The 16,826-nt window shown below is 37.1% G+C and overlaps 1 protein-coding gene and 1 pseudogene across 1 annotated transcript in view; both read right to left on the bottom strand.

Moving 5' to 3' along the window:
- The window catches only part of CTNNA3 (catenin alpha 3), a 1,824,697-nt gene that overhangs the window by 1,771,344 nt on the left and 36,527 nt on the right, over positions 1 to 16,826 (bottom strand). The window lies entirely within an intron of this gene.
- On the bottom strand, positions 3,582 to 4,035 carry LOC114214100 (U11/U12 small nuclear ribonucleoprotein 25 kDa protein pseudogene; annotated as a pseudogene).

Here is a 16,826-nt window from a genome sequence, read left to right as displayed (position 1 = left end):
AAGAGTGTAAATTGGTGCAGCCACTGTGGAAAACAGTATGGAAGTTCCTTAAAAAGTTAAAAATAGAATTGCCGTATGATCCATTAATTCCACCACAGGGTATTTATCCAAAGAAAACAAAAACACTAATTTGAAAAGACATATGCACTTCTATGTTTAGTGCAGCATTATTTACAATAGCCAAGACGTGGAAGCAACCCAAGTTGTCCATGATAGATGAATGGATAAAGAAGATGTGGTACATATACAATTGAATATTACTTAGCCATAAAAAAGAATGAGATCTTGCCATTTTCAACAACACGGATGGACCTAGAGGGTATGCTAAGTGATATGAGTCAGACTGAAAAAGACAAATACCATATAATAACAGAATCCACTGTAGCTAATTTAAATAGAAAGGAATTTGTTCTGGGTTATTAGGTGAATTTACAGAATTTCCAGAGTGCTACTCAAACAGGAACAACATTAGCCAAGAAAAACTTTCAATACCACCACAGTCCTATTTTAGTGGAAACCCCACTACTGCCACCACCCATTACTCAATATCTATGATATGAGAATCCAGACTTGAAAACCTCTGCCAGTAGTGCCACAAAATAACAAAGTGCATCTGTCACTAGACTGCAACAAGAGCCTATTTCTCCATGTGTGGCCATTCTCATGCTGGTTACTGTGTCCTTCCAAGTTTCACTGCCATGCATCTTTTTGGCAAAGTCTGGGCCACATTCCCAGCTGCAAGAGAGCCTGGGAAATGCAGTTTTTATTTTGTCCAACCTCTTCAGTACTGAGGGGCACATTAGGAAGCTAGACTAGGTCAGGTGAACCAATCCCCAGTATCTATTAAAAGTATTATATTGCTTAAAACACTAAAAGAATTGTGTGATATTATACATATTTCCCTCCCCACTTCAACTCTATCATTCATAAAATTAGAATATTAGTATCTATCCCTATTTCATCACAAAGATTGTTATGAAGATCATGCCATATGTCAAAGTGTTTTGAAAAACATGAAACTAGACAAGGCAGCATTATTATAAAAATTACTACTAAGAGTTTACCATCTGTCATTCAAGAACTAAAAACTTTAGATTCAATACTACAATTATAGTAGAGGAGGTAGGGAAAGATCTTAACTACTGCACAATATTGTCTCCTCTCATTATTAGTTATATGTGACTATTTACAACAGCTAAATTCCCAGATACTTTAAATTATCTATTTACTTATATCAAATGACCCTCAAGCTTAAACCAGAAATGTAAAAGAACAATTTTTTATAGAAACCTGTCCAGAAAATGGTCATCAGAAGTTTCACACTTTTTAATAATTAAGTTTAGCCTGTTAAACTATATTCATAACAACACTCAACTGCTTAAGAACTTACAGTTGTCTCCTGATCCCCAAGATACCAAGCACAATCTTTTCTGTTTCAAGCAGGTTCAATTCTGAATCAGTAAGTCCTAAATTATTTATTTTCAGTTAATTCATTATCTGTTTCAGGTAAACTATAATATTTACATATTCCTGTTGATCCTATTAATTTACCTTTACTCAGACCATTCCCTCAACTGGGACATCCATAGCATCCATCAGTTCTTTCGAGATAGCACACTGGGCACTCATTTAACCAGGTCTTTTCCCAGACCTCACTGAGATGGAAATAGAAAAGTACAAAAAAGGGAATAAAACCATAACACAATTGCTAAAGAAAGTCAACAGCATTTGAGAGCCTTCTAGAAGATAGAAAACTGATGAAAGGATGTCAACTAATGAAAACAAGAAGAGAAAGCTACAGTCTAGAATATGCCATGAGGAGTCTGCAGATGATGTCAGAGTCATTCTTCCTACTGGAATCCAAAGAGGCTCTGGCTTGGAGGTATAATGCCAGGCAGAAACTAGTAGTGGTCTAAAACCAGGATGATTAATTAAACTCATGTATATGAAATGCTGTGCCCCTTTCCCTTTTCTCTATTACTGTCTGCAAAGCAGCAGGCAGCTCAACAGTCACCCCCAAGTCATAAAAAGAGGGCTTTTCTATCCAAAGAAATTAAGGAAATCATCTGGGGAAAACTGAAGCATCTGGTATGTTATTGGACTCCAGGGTAAAGCCCTCCTTATTCTCACATACAGAAAGAAAGAGCTGCACAGCTGTTTTATAGCAAGAAAGAGGGGGAATGCCAGAGAGAGAGAAATATGTGGGATAAAGGATATGGTGTGCCTAACCCAGAGATATCTGGAGATGATAAACAAGGTACATCACTGAAAGGAAGGCACAGAGTTTGAGAAGAAATGTCTTTGTGACAAAAATAAAAACAAGACCAAATGGTAGCATTATTTTAAACAATGTAAAAGAAAATCCATTTGACCTTGATTATGGAATCATTCTCTTTTGATTGACCAATGGGTTGTGACATTGGACCCCTGGAAAAGGAGATACAATTTTAGCATACTACTCTATCATGCAGTAACTAATCACAATAACATTAATATTGTGTGTTGGTTTTCAACTTTCATTATCAACTAATAACAAATACAGATTACTTCATTATGGTTGAATATCAAAATTAAAATGTTAAAAACCTTGACTGTGTGAGAGTAGGGTTAGAAGTGACAGAGGTAGAAAGTGAAAGCTGAAATGTAGAATTAAAGACAGAGAACAGTGGCGCCTGGGTGGCTCAGTCAGTTAAGTGACTGCCTTCAGTCTGGGTCATGATCTCAGGGTCCTGGGATCAAGCCCTGCATCGGACTTCCTGCTCAGTGGGAGGCCTGTTTCTCCCTCTCCCACTCCCCCTGCTTGTGTTCCCTCTCTTGCTCTCTCTCTGTCAAATAAATTTTAAAAATCTTTTTAAAAATAAATAAATAAAGAGAACAGAATGAGTGTTGTTATTCTTACCAAACACAAGGAAAAGTCAGGATACCGACTAAAGATGATGGAATATGAAATGGGGAAATAAAAGTAAAACTAAAAATGATATCAAACTATAAAACACTGGAAGGAAGAAAGGGCAGGGATAAGCAGGTAGTATAGATGAACAAAATGTTCATATTTCATAAAAGGAAATAAATTGATAATATCTTAAGTTGATAAGTAAAGGAAAAGAATTATAAGTATATAACTTAATGTTCTGGAGTAACCATCAGATCTAAAATCAGTAAGACCTCCTCCAGGGTGTGGGACTAGAAATAAGATTTTCTGTGAGGCGTGAAACTGAAGGTAGCAAGGAGCAGAACAGGAAATTGTTTTTCACCATAAACTCCTCTACATTATTTGATTTTCTATGATATACATATCTTTCTCTAAAATGTTTATAAATCAGAGTCAAAGTTCAGCTTCTCCTGGAACAAGTATTAAGTGTCTTCATACTGACCATTCCACCAAATTATGTGCTCTTAACACTATAACATCTTGAACTTGTTCATCTCTTATAATTATTCTTATTTAATTTCCTAAAACTAAGTTACTTTAAGTTCCATAACGTCAAAAACCAGATCTTTTTTTTTTTTTTCAAACTAAGAAACAAGTAGATTTATTTTGTACACAGGGCCAGGCCCATTTGCCACATGATTCGGTTGTTTGGACCTAGGGCTCAGCTGTCTCCCAGCTGGGTACAGGCCACCAGCAGAGAGCTGTCCTTGTCTGGAGGTTCATTTTTGCCTCAGCTTTTTGATGAAGGACACCTCATCCCGATTCCGGATACTTTAATCTCGAAGCTCCTTCCTATCCTCTGTGAGCTTCTCCACACATAGAACCAGCTGATGTGCTGAATGCCCCCTTCACGCTCCTGCCTGAGCTGCACGTATCTCTGAATGGCCTTCTTCAGATCCAGGACTGTGGCGTTCTGTACCACAACCACAGGCATTAGTTCTCCATCCATCTTGCACACTCGGACTGTCATTGCTTGGCCATATTCTAGTGCTATTTGGGAGTTGACCTCTTCCAAAGTCACCTGGATCGGTAGATCGCAGAGCAGCGGGTCCTGCACGACCATGGCGAGACCCTCCTGGAACACCTCCACCGCCTCGGCGTGCGGCAGCACCTCCTCTTCGGCCTCATCCTCCCCGGCCGCCTTGGGCCGCACCGCCGCCTCCGCCTCGGCCGGCTCCAGAGCGCCTCTCTGCTCCCGCGCTCCGCGCACACCGCCGGCTCGCGCGCGTCCCAGACCTTATTTTTTAAATGAAATTCTAAGTATTTGATAAAGAGTACAATATGTATTTAGTTTGGCTAATATGTTAAGTACCCAGCAAAAAGCAGTAACAAAATACCTACCATTAGAATTTCTTATTTAATAGCTGATTTTCTTTAGTTATAACCTAACATTCTCTATTCATTTCACATGTCAATGCTTTATTCTTCTTTTCAGTTTTTAACAAATGTTTCTGAGATTATTTTTTTAAGAGTTCTGAGACATTCCAGGATATGGAAAATCATGGAGTTTGGTTATTTCCATACATTAAGAATTCTTAACTGTATGGTGGTCTTCAATCAAATCCAACATAGCACATAGCAGACGTATGGGCAAGTTTATGAAAGAATCTCCCAAATATTCATTGTGCCTGCTAAATTCATATCTTTCAATAATCACTCTGAATGTAAACTGACTAAATACTCCAATCAAAAGACACAGGGTATTAGAATGGATTAAAAAAAAAAAAAAGATCCATCGATATGCTGCCTAAAAGAGCCTCATTTTATTTTTTTTTAAGATTTTATTTATTTATTTGACAGAGAGTTGGAAAGCACAAGTAGGCAGAGCAGCAGGCAGAGGGAGAGGGAGAAACAGGCTCCCCACTAGGCAGGGAGCCCGACACGGGGCTCAATCCCAGGACCCTGGGATCATGACCTGAGCCGAAGGCAGACACTTAACTGACTGAGCCACCTAGGCGCCCCTTGACATCCGTTAGCATGATAGATGGTTCTCTACCTCCTCACTTTACATCTGCAGATGTCTTTAGTTCTAAAATGAGGCTCTTGGGGCACCTCCAATTTTAAAACAAAGATACTAACAAGAGAAGGGCATTATATCATAATAAAGGGGTCTATCCATCAAGAAGATCTAACAATTATATTTATGCCCCCAACTTAGGAGTAGCCAAAGATAGAAATCGATTAATAACAAACATAAAGAAACTCAATAATACAATAGTAGTGGGGTATTTTAACAGCCCACTTACAGCAATGGACAGATCATCTAAGCAGAAAATCAACAAGGAAAACAGTGGCTTTGAATAACACTCTCGACCGGATGGACTTAACAGATATAATCAGCATTTCATCCTAAAGAAGCAGAATACACATTCTTTTTGAGTGCACATGGAACATTCTCCAGAATAGATCACACAATGGGTCACAAATCGGGTCTCAATGGGTACAAAGACACTGAAATCATACCATACATATTTTCAGACCACAACACTATGAAACTTGAAGTGAACCACAAGAAAAATTTGGAAAGACTTCAAATACATGGAGGTTAATGAGCATCCTACTAAAGAATGAACAGGTTAACCAAGAAATTAAAGAAGAATTTAAAAAATACATGGAAGCAAATGAAAATGAAAACACAACAGTCCAAAACCTTTGGGATACAGCAAAGGCAGTCCTCAGACAGAAGTATATTGCAATACATGCCCACCTCAACAATCAAGAAAAGTCTCAAATACACAAGGTAACATCTAAAGGAACTAGAAAAGGAATAGCAAATAAAGCCCAAAGCCAGCAGAAGAAGGAAATATTACAGATTAGAGCAGGCATAAACAATAAGGAAATTTTAAAAAAGAAGAGTAGAACAGATTAACAAAATAAGAACTATTAAACATAGTAGTGGAAGTCTTAGCCTCAGCAATCAGACAACAAAAAGAAATAAAAGGCATCCAAATTGGCAAGTAAGAAGTCAAAGTTTCCCTACTTGCAGACAACATGATACTCTATGTAGAAAACCCAAAAGACTACACCAAAAAATTGCTAGAACTGATAACGTGAATTCAGCAAAGTCACGGGATATAAAATCAATGTGCAGAAATCTGTTGCATTTTTATACACCAATAATGAAGTAGCACAGAAGAAATCAAGGAATCCATCCCATTTGCAATTGCACCAAAAACAATAAAATACCTAGGAACAAACCTAACAAGTAAGAGATCTCTACTCTGAAAACTACAGATCACTTATGAAAGAAAGTGAAAAGGACACAAAGAAATGGAAAAGCATTCAATGCTTATGAATTGAAAGAACAAACATTGTTAAAATGTCTATACTACCCAAAGCAATCCACACATTTAAGTCAATTCCCATCAAAATACCACCAGCATTTTTCACAGAGCTAGAACAAGCAGTTCTAAAATTTGTATGGAACCAGAAAAAACCAAATAGCCAAAGCAACTCTGAAAAAGAAGAACAAAACTGCTGGCATCATGATTCCAGATTTCACGCTGTAGTACAAAGCTATAGTCATTAAGAAAGTATGATACTGGTAAAAAAACAGACACACAGGTCAATGGAACAGAATAGAAAACCCAAAAATGGATCCACAACTATAGGGTCAACTAATCTTTGACAAAGCTGTAAAGAATATCCAACGGAAAAAAGATGGTCTCTTCAACAAATGATGTTGGAAAAACTGGATAGCAACATGCAGAATGAAACTGGACCATTTTCTTAAATCATACACAAAAATAAACTCAAATGGATGAAAAACGTAAATGTGAGACAGGAAACCATCAAAATCCTAGAGGAAAACACAGGCAGAAACCTCTTTGACCTTGGTCATAGAACTTCTTACTAGACATGTCACTACAGGCAAGGAAAACAAAAGCAAAAATGAACTACTGGGACTTCCTCAAGATAAAAGCTTCTACAGAGTGAAGGAAACAATCAACAAACCTAAAAGGCAGCCTGCAGAATGGGAGAAGATATTTGCAAGCAATATATCTGATAAAGGGTTAGTATCCAAAATCTATAAAGAACTTATCAAACTCAACACCCAAAACACAATCCAATTAAGAAATGAGCAGACATGAATAGACACTTCTCCAAAGAAGACATCTGGGGGCGCCTAGATGGCACAGTAAGCATCCAACTCTTGGTTTTGGCTCAGGTCGTGATTTCAGGGTTGTGAAGTAAAGCCCCACACTGGGCTCCACGCTCAGCATGGAATCTGCTTAAAAGATTCTCTCCCTCTCCCTCTGTCCCTCCCCCCACTCACGCTCTTGTGCTCTCTTGCTGTCTCTCAAATAAATAAATAAATCCTTAAAAAAAAAGAAGAAGACATCCAGATGGGTAACAGATGCATGAAAAGATGCTCAACATCATTCATGAGTGAAATACAAATCAAAACCATAATGAGATACCACCTCACACCTGTCAGAATCGCTAAAATCAACAACACAAGAAACAACAGGAAAGGGGAATCCCCTTGCACTGTTGGTGGGAATGCAAACTGGTGCAGCCACTCTGGAAAACAGTATGGAGGATCCTCAGAAAGTTAAAAATAGAACTACCCTACAATCCAGCAGTTGCACTATTAGGTATTAACCCAAAGGGTACAAAAATACAGATTTGAAAGGGTACATGTACCCCAATATTTATAGCAGCATTATCGACAATAGCCAAACTACAGAGAGAGCCCAAATATCCACTGACTAATGATGAATGGATAAAGAAGGTGTGGTGTATATATATACAATGGAATATTATTCAGCTATCAAAAATTGAAATCCTGCCAGGGCACCTGGGTGGCTCTGTCGTTAAGCCTCTGCGTTCGGCTCAGGTCATGATCCGAGGGTCCTAGGATCAAGCCCGGCATCAGACTTCCTGCTCAACAGGAAGCCTGCTTCTCCCTCTCTCATTCCCCCTGCTTGTGTTCCTTCTCTCACTTTATCTCTCTGTCAAATAAATAAATAAAATCTTTAAAAAAATTGAAATCTTGCCATTTGCAATGATGTGGATGGAGCTAGAGTATATTATGCTAAGCAAGGTAAGTCAGTCAGAGAAAGACAAATACCATATGATCTCACTCATATGCAGAATTTAGGAAAGAAGACAGATGTACATATGGGAAGGAGGAAAAGAAAAAAAAAAGAGAGGAAAACAAACCATGAGAGACTCTTAACAATACAAAACAAACTGATGATTGATGGAGGTAGGTGGATGGGGGATGGGCTAGCTTTGTGATGGGTATTAAGAAGGGCACTTGTTATGGTGAGCACCAGGTGTTGTATGTAAGTGATGAGTTACTGAATTCTACTCCAGAAACCAATATTGCACTAAATGTTCACTAAAATATAAATTAAAAGATTTTATTTTTTTTAAGATTTTATTTATTTGAGAGAGAGAATGAGAGAGAGAGAGAGAGAGAGAGAAAGCACATGAGAGGGGGGAGGGTCAGAGGGAGAAGCAGACCCCTGCTGAGCAGGGAGCCTGATGCGGAACTCGATCCCAGGATTCCAGGATCATGACCTGAGCCGAAGGCAGTTGCTTAAACAACTGAGCCACCCAGGCGCCCTAAATTAAAAGATTTTAAAAATTTAAAATTAAAAAAAAGTATTGTGCCTGGAAGTTATGGGGGGATGGTAAAGATAAGTAAGTGTGGCCACTAGCTAAGGACGAATTGATCCTGGAAGATAAAAGATTGGCTCCCTTGCCTCAAAGGGAGACAACTCCTGTGCCATTCATTGTCCAGAGCTCCCTCTGGGATCAGAGAGAGACAGATTTCAGATCAGCACTGTCCAACAGACAATTAATGTGAGCCACATACACAATTTAAAATATTTTAGTAGCTATGTTTTTTCAAGTATCAACAGTGAGAAACATGTTTAAACATTAAAATGTAAAAAGAATAGGTAAAATGAAGTTTTTAATTATATTTTGTTTTACCAAAATATTCAAAATATATTATTTCAACATGCAATCAATATATGTTGTTGGGATATTGTACATTTTTTCATACTAAGTCTTTGAAATCTATTATCTATTCCACTTTTAAATTTCAATTCAGATGCTAATTTTCATCAAATACTTGATCTATATTAAGATTTCATCAAATTTACAGTTGAAAAAGTACATCACGTACCCATATTTCAAAGCTTTCTAATAACTGATAATGTATCAGTTTTTAAGATTTAAATTATAATTAAAATTCACAATTCAGATCCTCAGCCATACTCACCACAGTTTTGGCTAGTGCTTGCCATACAACAGTGCAGCTTTAGCTTAGCTTCTTCCCTGCCCTATCCTGATTCCTTCAACGCCTCATAGGTTTCACACAGGACTCCTTCAGTAAATCACTTGTACAAGAACCCTTACCTTAGGTTATACTTCTGGGAACCCAACCTATCTATATAGACTGTAATCAATTCCCCTCTTGGAGATTTGCAATACAAACTAGTATTTTAAAAGCATTGACTGAGAAATCCTCTGGTAAAGAACTCTGTTTAAAAATTTAAATCCAGAGTTCTATAAATTTATTTAACTGCTTTTTCTCCCAGAAGAGCTCCTAGAATCTCCAGGAATACTGGTTTTCAAGGAGCACAGTTTGAGGCTGTACTGGAGCATTATTCTCAAGCAATTCCAAAGATACCTGGAGGGTTAAGACTAACACATATTAAATGACAGCAAAAACAAAGGGAATACATATACACAATTACCAGTCAACAAGTATTTCTTGAATATCGTATCATGAAAGGAGTCCCAACTCTGCCAACTAACTGGGTAACCTCAAGCAAGTCATATTTTCTTTCTAGATTTAGGTCTCCCCAACTATACAATAAAAATAATAATAATAGTTACTTCAGGGGTGCCTGGGTGGCTCAGTCATTAGAGGGCTGCCTTCGGCTCAGGTCATGATCCCAGGGTCCTGGGATCGAGCCCCACATCAGGCTCCCTGTCCCGTGGGGAGCCTGCTTCTCCCTCTCCCACCCCCCCTGCTTGTGTTCTCTCTCTCTCGCTATCTCTCTCTCTGTCAAATAAATTTAAAAAATCTTAAAAAAAAAAAACAGTTACTTCACAGGGTTATAGTGGGGAGTAATGTCTGTATCCACTACTGTGATCAATGCTGAATATACAGTATCTCATTAAGACCCATAAATACGAATATTATTACAGTTGTTGTTATCATCATCACCATTAGAAAGGTACTGTGGAGATGTAACCTATCTTCTTTATAATAATGCCAGATAAATCTTCCTTAAGCACAGACCTAGTCCTGTCACTGTCTTGACTCAAAAATTTCCTTTGGTGCTCCAGCATCTTTATCTTACTATTCAAGGACCTCTAAGGTCTACTTACAAATCTACCATTACAAATTGATTTCCCATTTTGCTTTCCATGCATTCCATGCAATGATCAGTCTTTGAGGAATTCCAACATTAGAGGACCATTTAGAAAAAGATGAACCAATAATGAGATAGAGAGGAAGTAGCCAAAGAGATAAAGAGGGAAAATTCGGACTGTGTGGTTCTCTATTATTCAAGGAAACAGAGTATTTTAGAAAGAAGAAAATAATCAACTGTCTCAAATGTGCTAAGAGTTTCAAGTCAGTTAATAGTAGAGCTATAAAAGTTTGTAAACGGCTTGTGAAAGATGTTGAGTTCAGTTTATACATAAGTGTAAGGTAATACCTAGAAAGCCAAAGGGAACTACCTACTAAATGGTTAGAGCAATGGTGTTGACTACAGTGTATATCACTTCTCACTAGGGAAAAAGGAAGTGGAGTGCCAACTCATGTGTTGAGCATCAAACATTCCCAAGGATGACCATTATTTGTGGAAGAGAGTTGAGCATGATTACCTATGTGTTAATGTAGAAAAATAATTGAAAAGCACTCAGGGTGCTTTTGGCAGTAGAGCTTTATATGAGAACTAAAAGTTGTCAACAAAGCAGTTATAATTAAAGTCCTGAGAATGAAAAAGATACCCAAGGAAAAAAGAGAAGACGGAACAGAGGACCAAGACTAAGACTTAAGAAAAATCACAGGAGACAAGAGGAAAAGAAAGTGAATGAGGAAAGAAAAGGAGGGTGTGGAGAAGTAGTAAGAGAATTTAGTGTGTTAACATCCTGAAAAAGGAGAAAACAACAAATAGACCAAAGCAGAACAGAAAAGGTGAAACAGGATAAGAAGTTTACAAAGAGAGTGGACTAAAGGAAATAGAATTTTTTTAGTATAGTTGACACCCTGTGTTACATTAGTCTCAGGTGTGATCACACAGTGATTCAATATACATTATGCTATGCTCAAGTGTACACCACAATGTAGCTCACCACATCTGTCACCATACAATGCTATTACAATACCACTGACTTTTATTCCCATGACTTACTCATTCCATATCTAGAAGCCTGGATCTCCCACTCCCCTTCACCTATTTTGCTCATTCCCCACTCCCATCCCCCTGGCAACCATCAGTTTGTCCTCTATATTTATAGGTCTGATTGTCCTTTGTGTTTGTTTATTCATTTGTTTTGTTTTTTAGATTCCACATATAAATGAAATCATATGGCATTTGCCTTTCTCAGTCTGACTTATTTTACTTAGCATAACATCCTCTAGGTCTATCGGGAAATGGCATTTTTATTGAATATTTGCTAATCATCAAGCAGAGGCGAGCTAGTATGTGTGATGAAAGAACAAGTGAAAAGGAATATGAATGAACAGACAAGAAAAAGAAGAAAACTATAGAAGAAAAGTCTCTCAAAAGAAGAGGAGACATAAATGAGGATCCAAGTAAGATTGGAAAGTTTTAGAGTAAGAAAGAACACCACTTCTTTGAAACTGAAGAAAAAGATGATAAGAGTCAAGAAAAGAAAATCTAAAAATTCTTGTTCCTGACCCTGAGAAACTGCCAACAGCTTAATGCACTCCTTAAACACTAAAAATATGCCTCAAAATAATAATGTTCAGAACTATCGCCTGTGAGGATAAAGTTTAGATCACTTGTCAGCACTACACTTACTCTGTTACCTTAGTACAGAGTGGTACCATCTCTCCAGCCATGAAGGAAAACAAAGCCATAACATATGCATCACACCTTTGATTTCAGACTCTTTACCAGCTGAGATTTCAGTCCTTATTTTATTTTCTATGACTCCTCACTTACAAATCAATCTGTTCACCTGCATTAAATCTTTACTCCTGTCTCTGAATTATACATCAGAGAAAATGGTATGTAGCTTACAGAATACCTCTTACTTTCAAAACTGACATTGCAGTTATTTTCTCAAATCAGTCTGTCTATATGTCCCAGGTCCAACATATCAAGTGACTGAAAGAGAGATGGCTGCATACACACATCAAGTACTATACTTCCCAGCTGCCCACACAACACTTCAAGATGGGCGACACTAAGGAGTTTGCTGAGAATATCAAATGCACTGTAAGAAAAGCCTGCTGCAGATTTTTCAAGTAAACACTAAGGGATACCATGTTGAGTGTGTTCCAGCAATTAGTAGTTTACAAGCAATGTAGCTAATTAGCTCATCAGTCTTCAATAGAAGTGTTTCCATAAACATTCTGCCAGCTACAAGACACCATGCATGCATGTTAAAATGTGTTAGAACAAGAGTTCATCATCCCCTTTCAAATGAAGAATGAACTGCATCTCCTCAAGCACAATGTATTTGGTAGAAAGATTATTGTATTTGTGACTTTATGCTTATCTAAGAACACTCGAGATATAATAACAGTTAAATATACACAACATCAACATAGCAATAGATGGAAATAATGAGGCAGCAGCTGTTGCCTTTGAAACCATATATAGTCTGTGAGTAATTGGTGGTAAATACCAAACATTTTATCTAAATCCTAACTGCAATGTTGTTGATCAGAGTAGATGGAGCTGACCTGTTACTTAGGGACAGTTAACTAAAAATGAACTGCTATTTTCTCTTAGAAATAAATGTTCAATACAGCTGAGATTTAAAAGATAAGATCTTTCAACACAGGTGACCCAAAACGACACCAGTAAATTTTTTAAATCTCTATTTTGCCTGGGATACATTTTTTTCCCTAAACAAAAATAAAAATGCATTGAATAATCAGGGAGGCAATAGGTAACATTTTAAAGGTTCAATATTGGAAATTCTATAATAGCATTTGTTGTTTAAGTAAGTACCCAAGTATACTGATAGGAAGATTTATTACACTTCCAAGATACCATTTTCCAGGAATAATTGTTTCTAGAAGTAATCGTTTTCTCTGACTAATACGGATGATAGTAAGTCTTGAATTCTAATTCCTGTTGGAAAAAAAGTCTATAAACCTAGGGTCTTACAAATCATGAAGATGAAGAACTATGGAAATGTATAAAGAGGGATAAATTTTTTAAATACCCTGAATACATGTATTATGCGTGTGACAAATGTGTGCATTTTTGAATACAAACATTTACTTCTCACCACGGAGGGGACAGTCCCTGGGTAGCCACTACCCAGCCCATGGGTAGTGGCTACCCATGTAGCCACTAGTCATACACCTACCCTACTAGAAATACTCACGAGCCATGCGAAGTGGGGCAAGCTGTCAGCTGCTACTGGCCCAAGCTTTACAAACATATGGTTGGGAGGCTCCTGCATTAGCAGCCTAAATAGCACAGCATTTCTTTTAGTATAAAATGCCAGAGCCCCGTATTTGGGAAGGAGAGCTATAGTTAGAGGGCCCTAATGGATTCAAAAATCTCCTCATTAATCTTCCTAACCCTCCAACTGGCTCATAATAGCCTTGGTGGAGGCCCACAATTAAAAATAGATGGGGAAGTACGTTAGCAGAGGCAGGATTCCAACGAATTAGCAAGCCCTCTTCCACTTGACATGCATCAACATGAAGCCAACAGTACATGTTTCCAATTGCTGGCTCTGGTAGTAATAACTACCAAGACTGTTGGTGTTAAACTGCACATTCCAGATAATTCATACCAAAGTATATGGAGGTTTGATTAGCACTATGCTACACCTGTGCAGGCATCTTGGCTTGTCAGGGCAGTATACAAAAATGTTGAACCTTAATCTTTCTCTGAACACTCTTGAAATCTCAAATTAATTATGGCTTTATACCTTAAGGAAGGCATATTTTTATATTTATTTTATAATTTATCCTTGAACAACACAGGTTTGACCCATGTAGGTCCCCTTATAGGTGCATTTTTTGTATATAGTATAGTACTATAAATGTATTTTCTCTTCCTTATCTTCTTAATAACATTTTCCTTTCTCCAGTTTATTGTAAGAATACAGTATATAATATGTATAACATACAAAGTATGTGTTAATCAACCATTTATGTTATCAGTAAGCCTTCTATAGTAGGCTATTAGTAGTTAAGTTCTGGGAGAGTCAAAAGTTATACACGGATTTGTGACTGCACAGGGGTCAGTGTCCCTAACTCATGTATTGTTAAAGGTCAATATGTCACTAGGAATCTAAAAATGTATAGGTATTAAGATAAAGCAGTTAGTGTTTGCATGAGAAAACTATTAACATTATGTTTAAATGTTCAAAGGAAAAAGAATCTGATACCCACTAAAAATTAAAAGTAAGGGGAGCCTGGGTGGCTCAGTCGGTTAAGCGTCTGCCTTCGGCTCAGGTCATGATCCCAGAGTCCTGGGATCGAGCTCCGCATCGGGCTCCCTGCTCCACAGGAAGCCTGCTTCTCCCTCTCCCCCTGCTTGTGTTCCCTCTCTCGCTGTGTCTCTCTCTGTCAAATAAATAAATAAAATCTTTAAAAAAAAAGAATTAAAAGTAACTCTGTTTACTTGTTTACTACCTGTGTTCCCACTAAAATATCAGTCAGCTCTATGAGGGCAAGCCTTGTCTGCCTAGTTCACTTCTGTGAGCCTAGCACATAGAACAGACGCTGGCCTAGACAAAGGCTTCAATAAATAATTTTTTTTAATAAAAGAGAAAGAAATACAAGTCTCTAAGACAGGCTAGACATAAACCACATCTTCCTATCAATCATATATGTACTCACCTATACTCATATGGGAGAGAGTCCTCTTTCCCTACTTAGTGGTAAAACAAAGGAAAACGGAAGTTGAGAGTCACTATTTTATTTCCCCTTCATATGTGCTTCGACAGCCTTTGAGATATACAAGGCATTTACCAGACATTATTACAACTGTTTACACGTCTATTCACCCCAGTAGACTATTAATACCTAGGATATATCTTATTTATTTCTGTATTTCCAGGGCCCAAAATAAAACCAAATTCAGATACCAAATATTTAACCAAAATAGGTAAATATTAGGCAAATGTTGTAAATATTAACAAATGTTTACAAGTGAATAAAGGACTTAAGAGTCTAAATACGGTTTCTTTTGTAATCTTCTCTCTCTCTTAATGATACCTTAGTGAAATACTGACTATTCACTTCCTTCCTACAACCCTTCTCTCTCATAGTAAGCCCATATTTTATTTGAGATTGGAACAAACTCTGAACCAGGTTTATTTAATAGTCCACATTTTTGTCCTTTTCCTTTTTTTAATCAAAGCATTGAAGAAAACACTAAAGAATGTATTTTTTTTCAGTTATAATTCAAATCTGTGATTCTATCTAATTTTTTTTTTACTAGCTGAAGGCAAAAGCTAAAGCCAGGATAATTGAGAAGACTACCCACTGTAGGGATCTCACAGTACCACTAAATTACATGTAAAGCAAATTTCAACCAAGTTTCCTCTACAACTTTAAATTCAACTGACAAATTTTTAAGAGTTTTGCTAAACCCAGATCAATACTACCTTCTTTTCCAAACAATAAACTAAATAATGTTTCTGAATAGAAAGAATATATATACACATACAGACATATATATACACACATCTGTTACAATTCCCTGTTCTTTGCAATTTCATGTATGAACAGCAAATCCCATACACTGTATCATATCACTTTTATAAAATTAGTTTCTCACATAAGCCAAATAAAGTACCATAATCTTACATCATAAGGGATCCCAAAGCAACAGGCCATGTGTGTTTGCATGTGTCAAATATTTTCGTCTTCTTAAAAATAACCATCCAAATGTTTCATTTCAGAGATAATACCTGAACAAGAATCAATCTAAAAAAGTCAATTGCATTTCTATGCACCAACAACACCAGAAATATAATTGATTTGAGTCCAGAAACATACCCACATATATATGAAACTTTGGCATTTAACAAAAGTGACATATCCAAACTGTTTTTCAAAGTAGTTGTACCAATTTACACTCCACCAAGAAATGTGTAAAAGATCCTGTTACTTCAAAGTCTTTCTGATATGTCAGACTTTTTAATTTCTGCCAATTGAATTGCATAAAATGGTACCTCATTTGCATACCTCTGACCACCAGTGAAGCTGAATGTCTATTTTTTTTATTTTTTTAAAGATTTTATTTATTTATTTGACAGAGAGAGACACAGTGAGAGAGGGAACACAAGCAGGGGGAGTGGGAGAGGGAGAAGCAAGCTTCCCGCGGAGCAGGGAGCCCAATGCGGAGCTCAATCCCAGGACCCTGGGATCATGACCCGAGCTGAAGGCAGATGCCCAATGACTGAGCTACCCAGGTACCCCTGAATGTCTCTTTACATTTTCATTGGTGTTTATCCCTCTGTAAAATTCTTTTTATGCCCATTTTTCTTTTGCTTTTCTTATTGATTTGTGTTCTTGTGATTATCCTATTGTGTTTAAGTCAATATTTTCCCCAACTGTGTCTTTTCATTTTCTCTAAGAATTTTTTGATGTAAGAAAGTTAATTTTGATATAATAAAATACATTAGTCTTTTCTTTATAGTTTTTTGTTTCATGTTTAATAAACCCTGTTATACATCCAAAGCCTTAAAATAT

This window comes from Eumetopias jubatus, unplaced genomic scaffold, assembly GCF_037043125.1.
Source record: "Eumetopias jubatus isolate StellerSeaLion01/CBP00866 unplaced genomic scaffold, mEumJub1_p1.0 scaffold_17, whole genome shotgun sequence".
Lineage (NCBI taxonomy): Eukaryota > Metazoa > Chordata > Mammalia > Carnivora > Otariidae > Eumetopias > Eumetopias jubatus.
The sequence above is the reverse complement of the archived record's forward strand: the minus strand, read 5'-3'. Positions and strand labels throughout refer to the sequence as shown.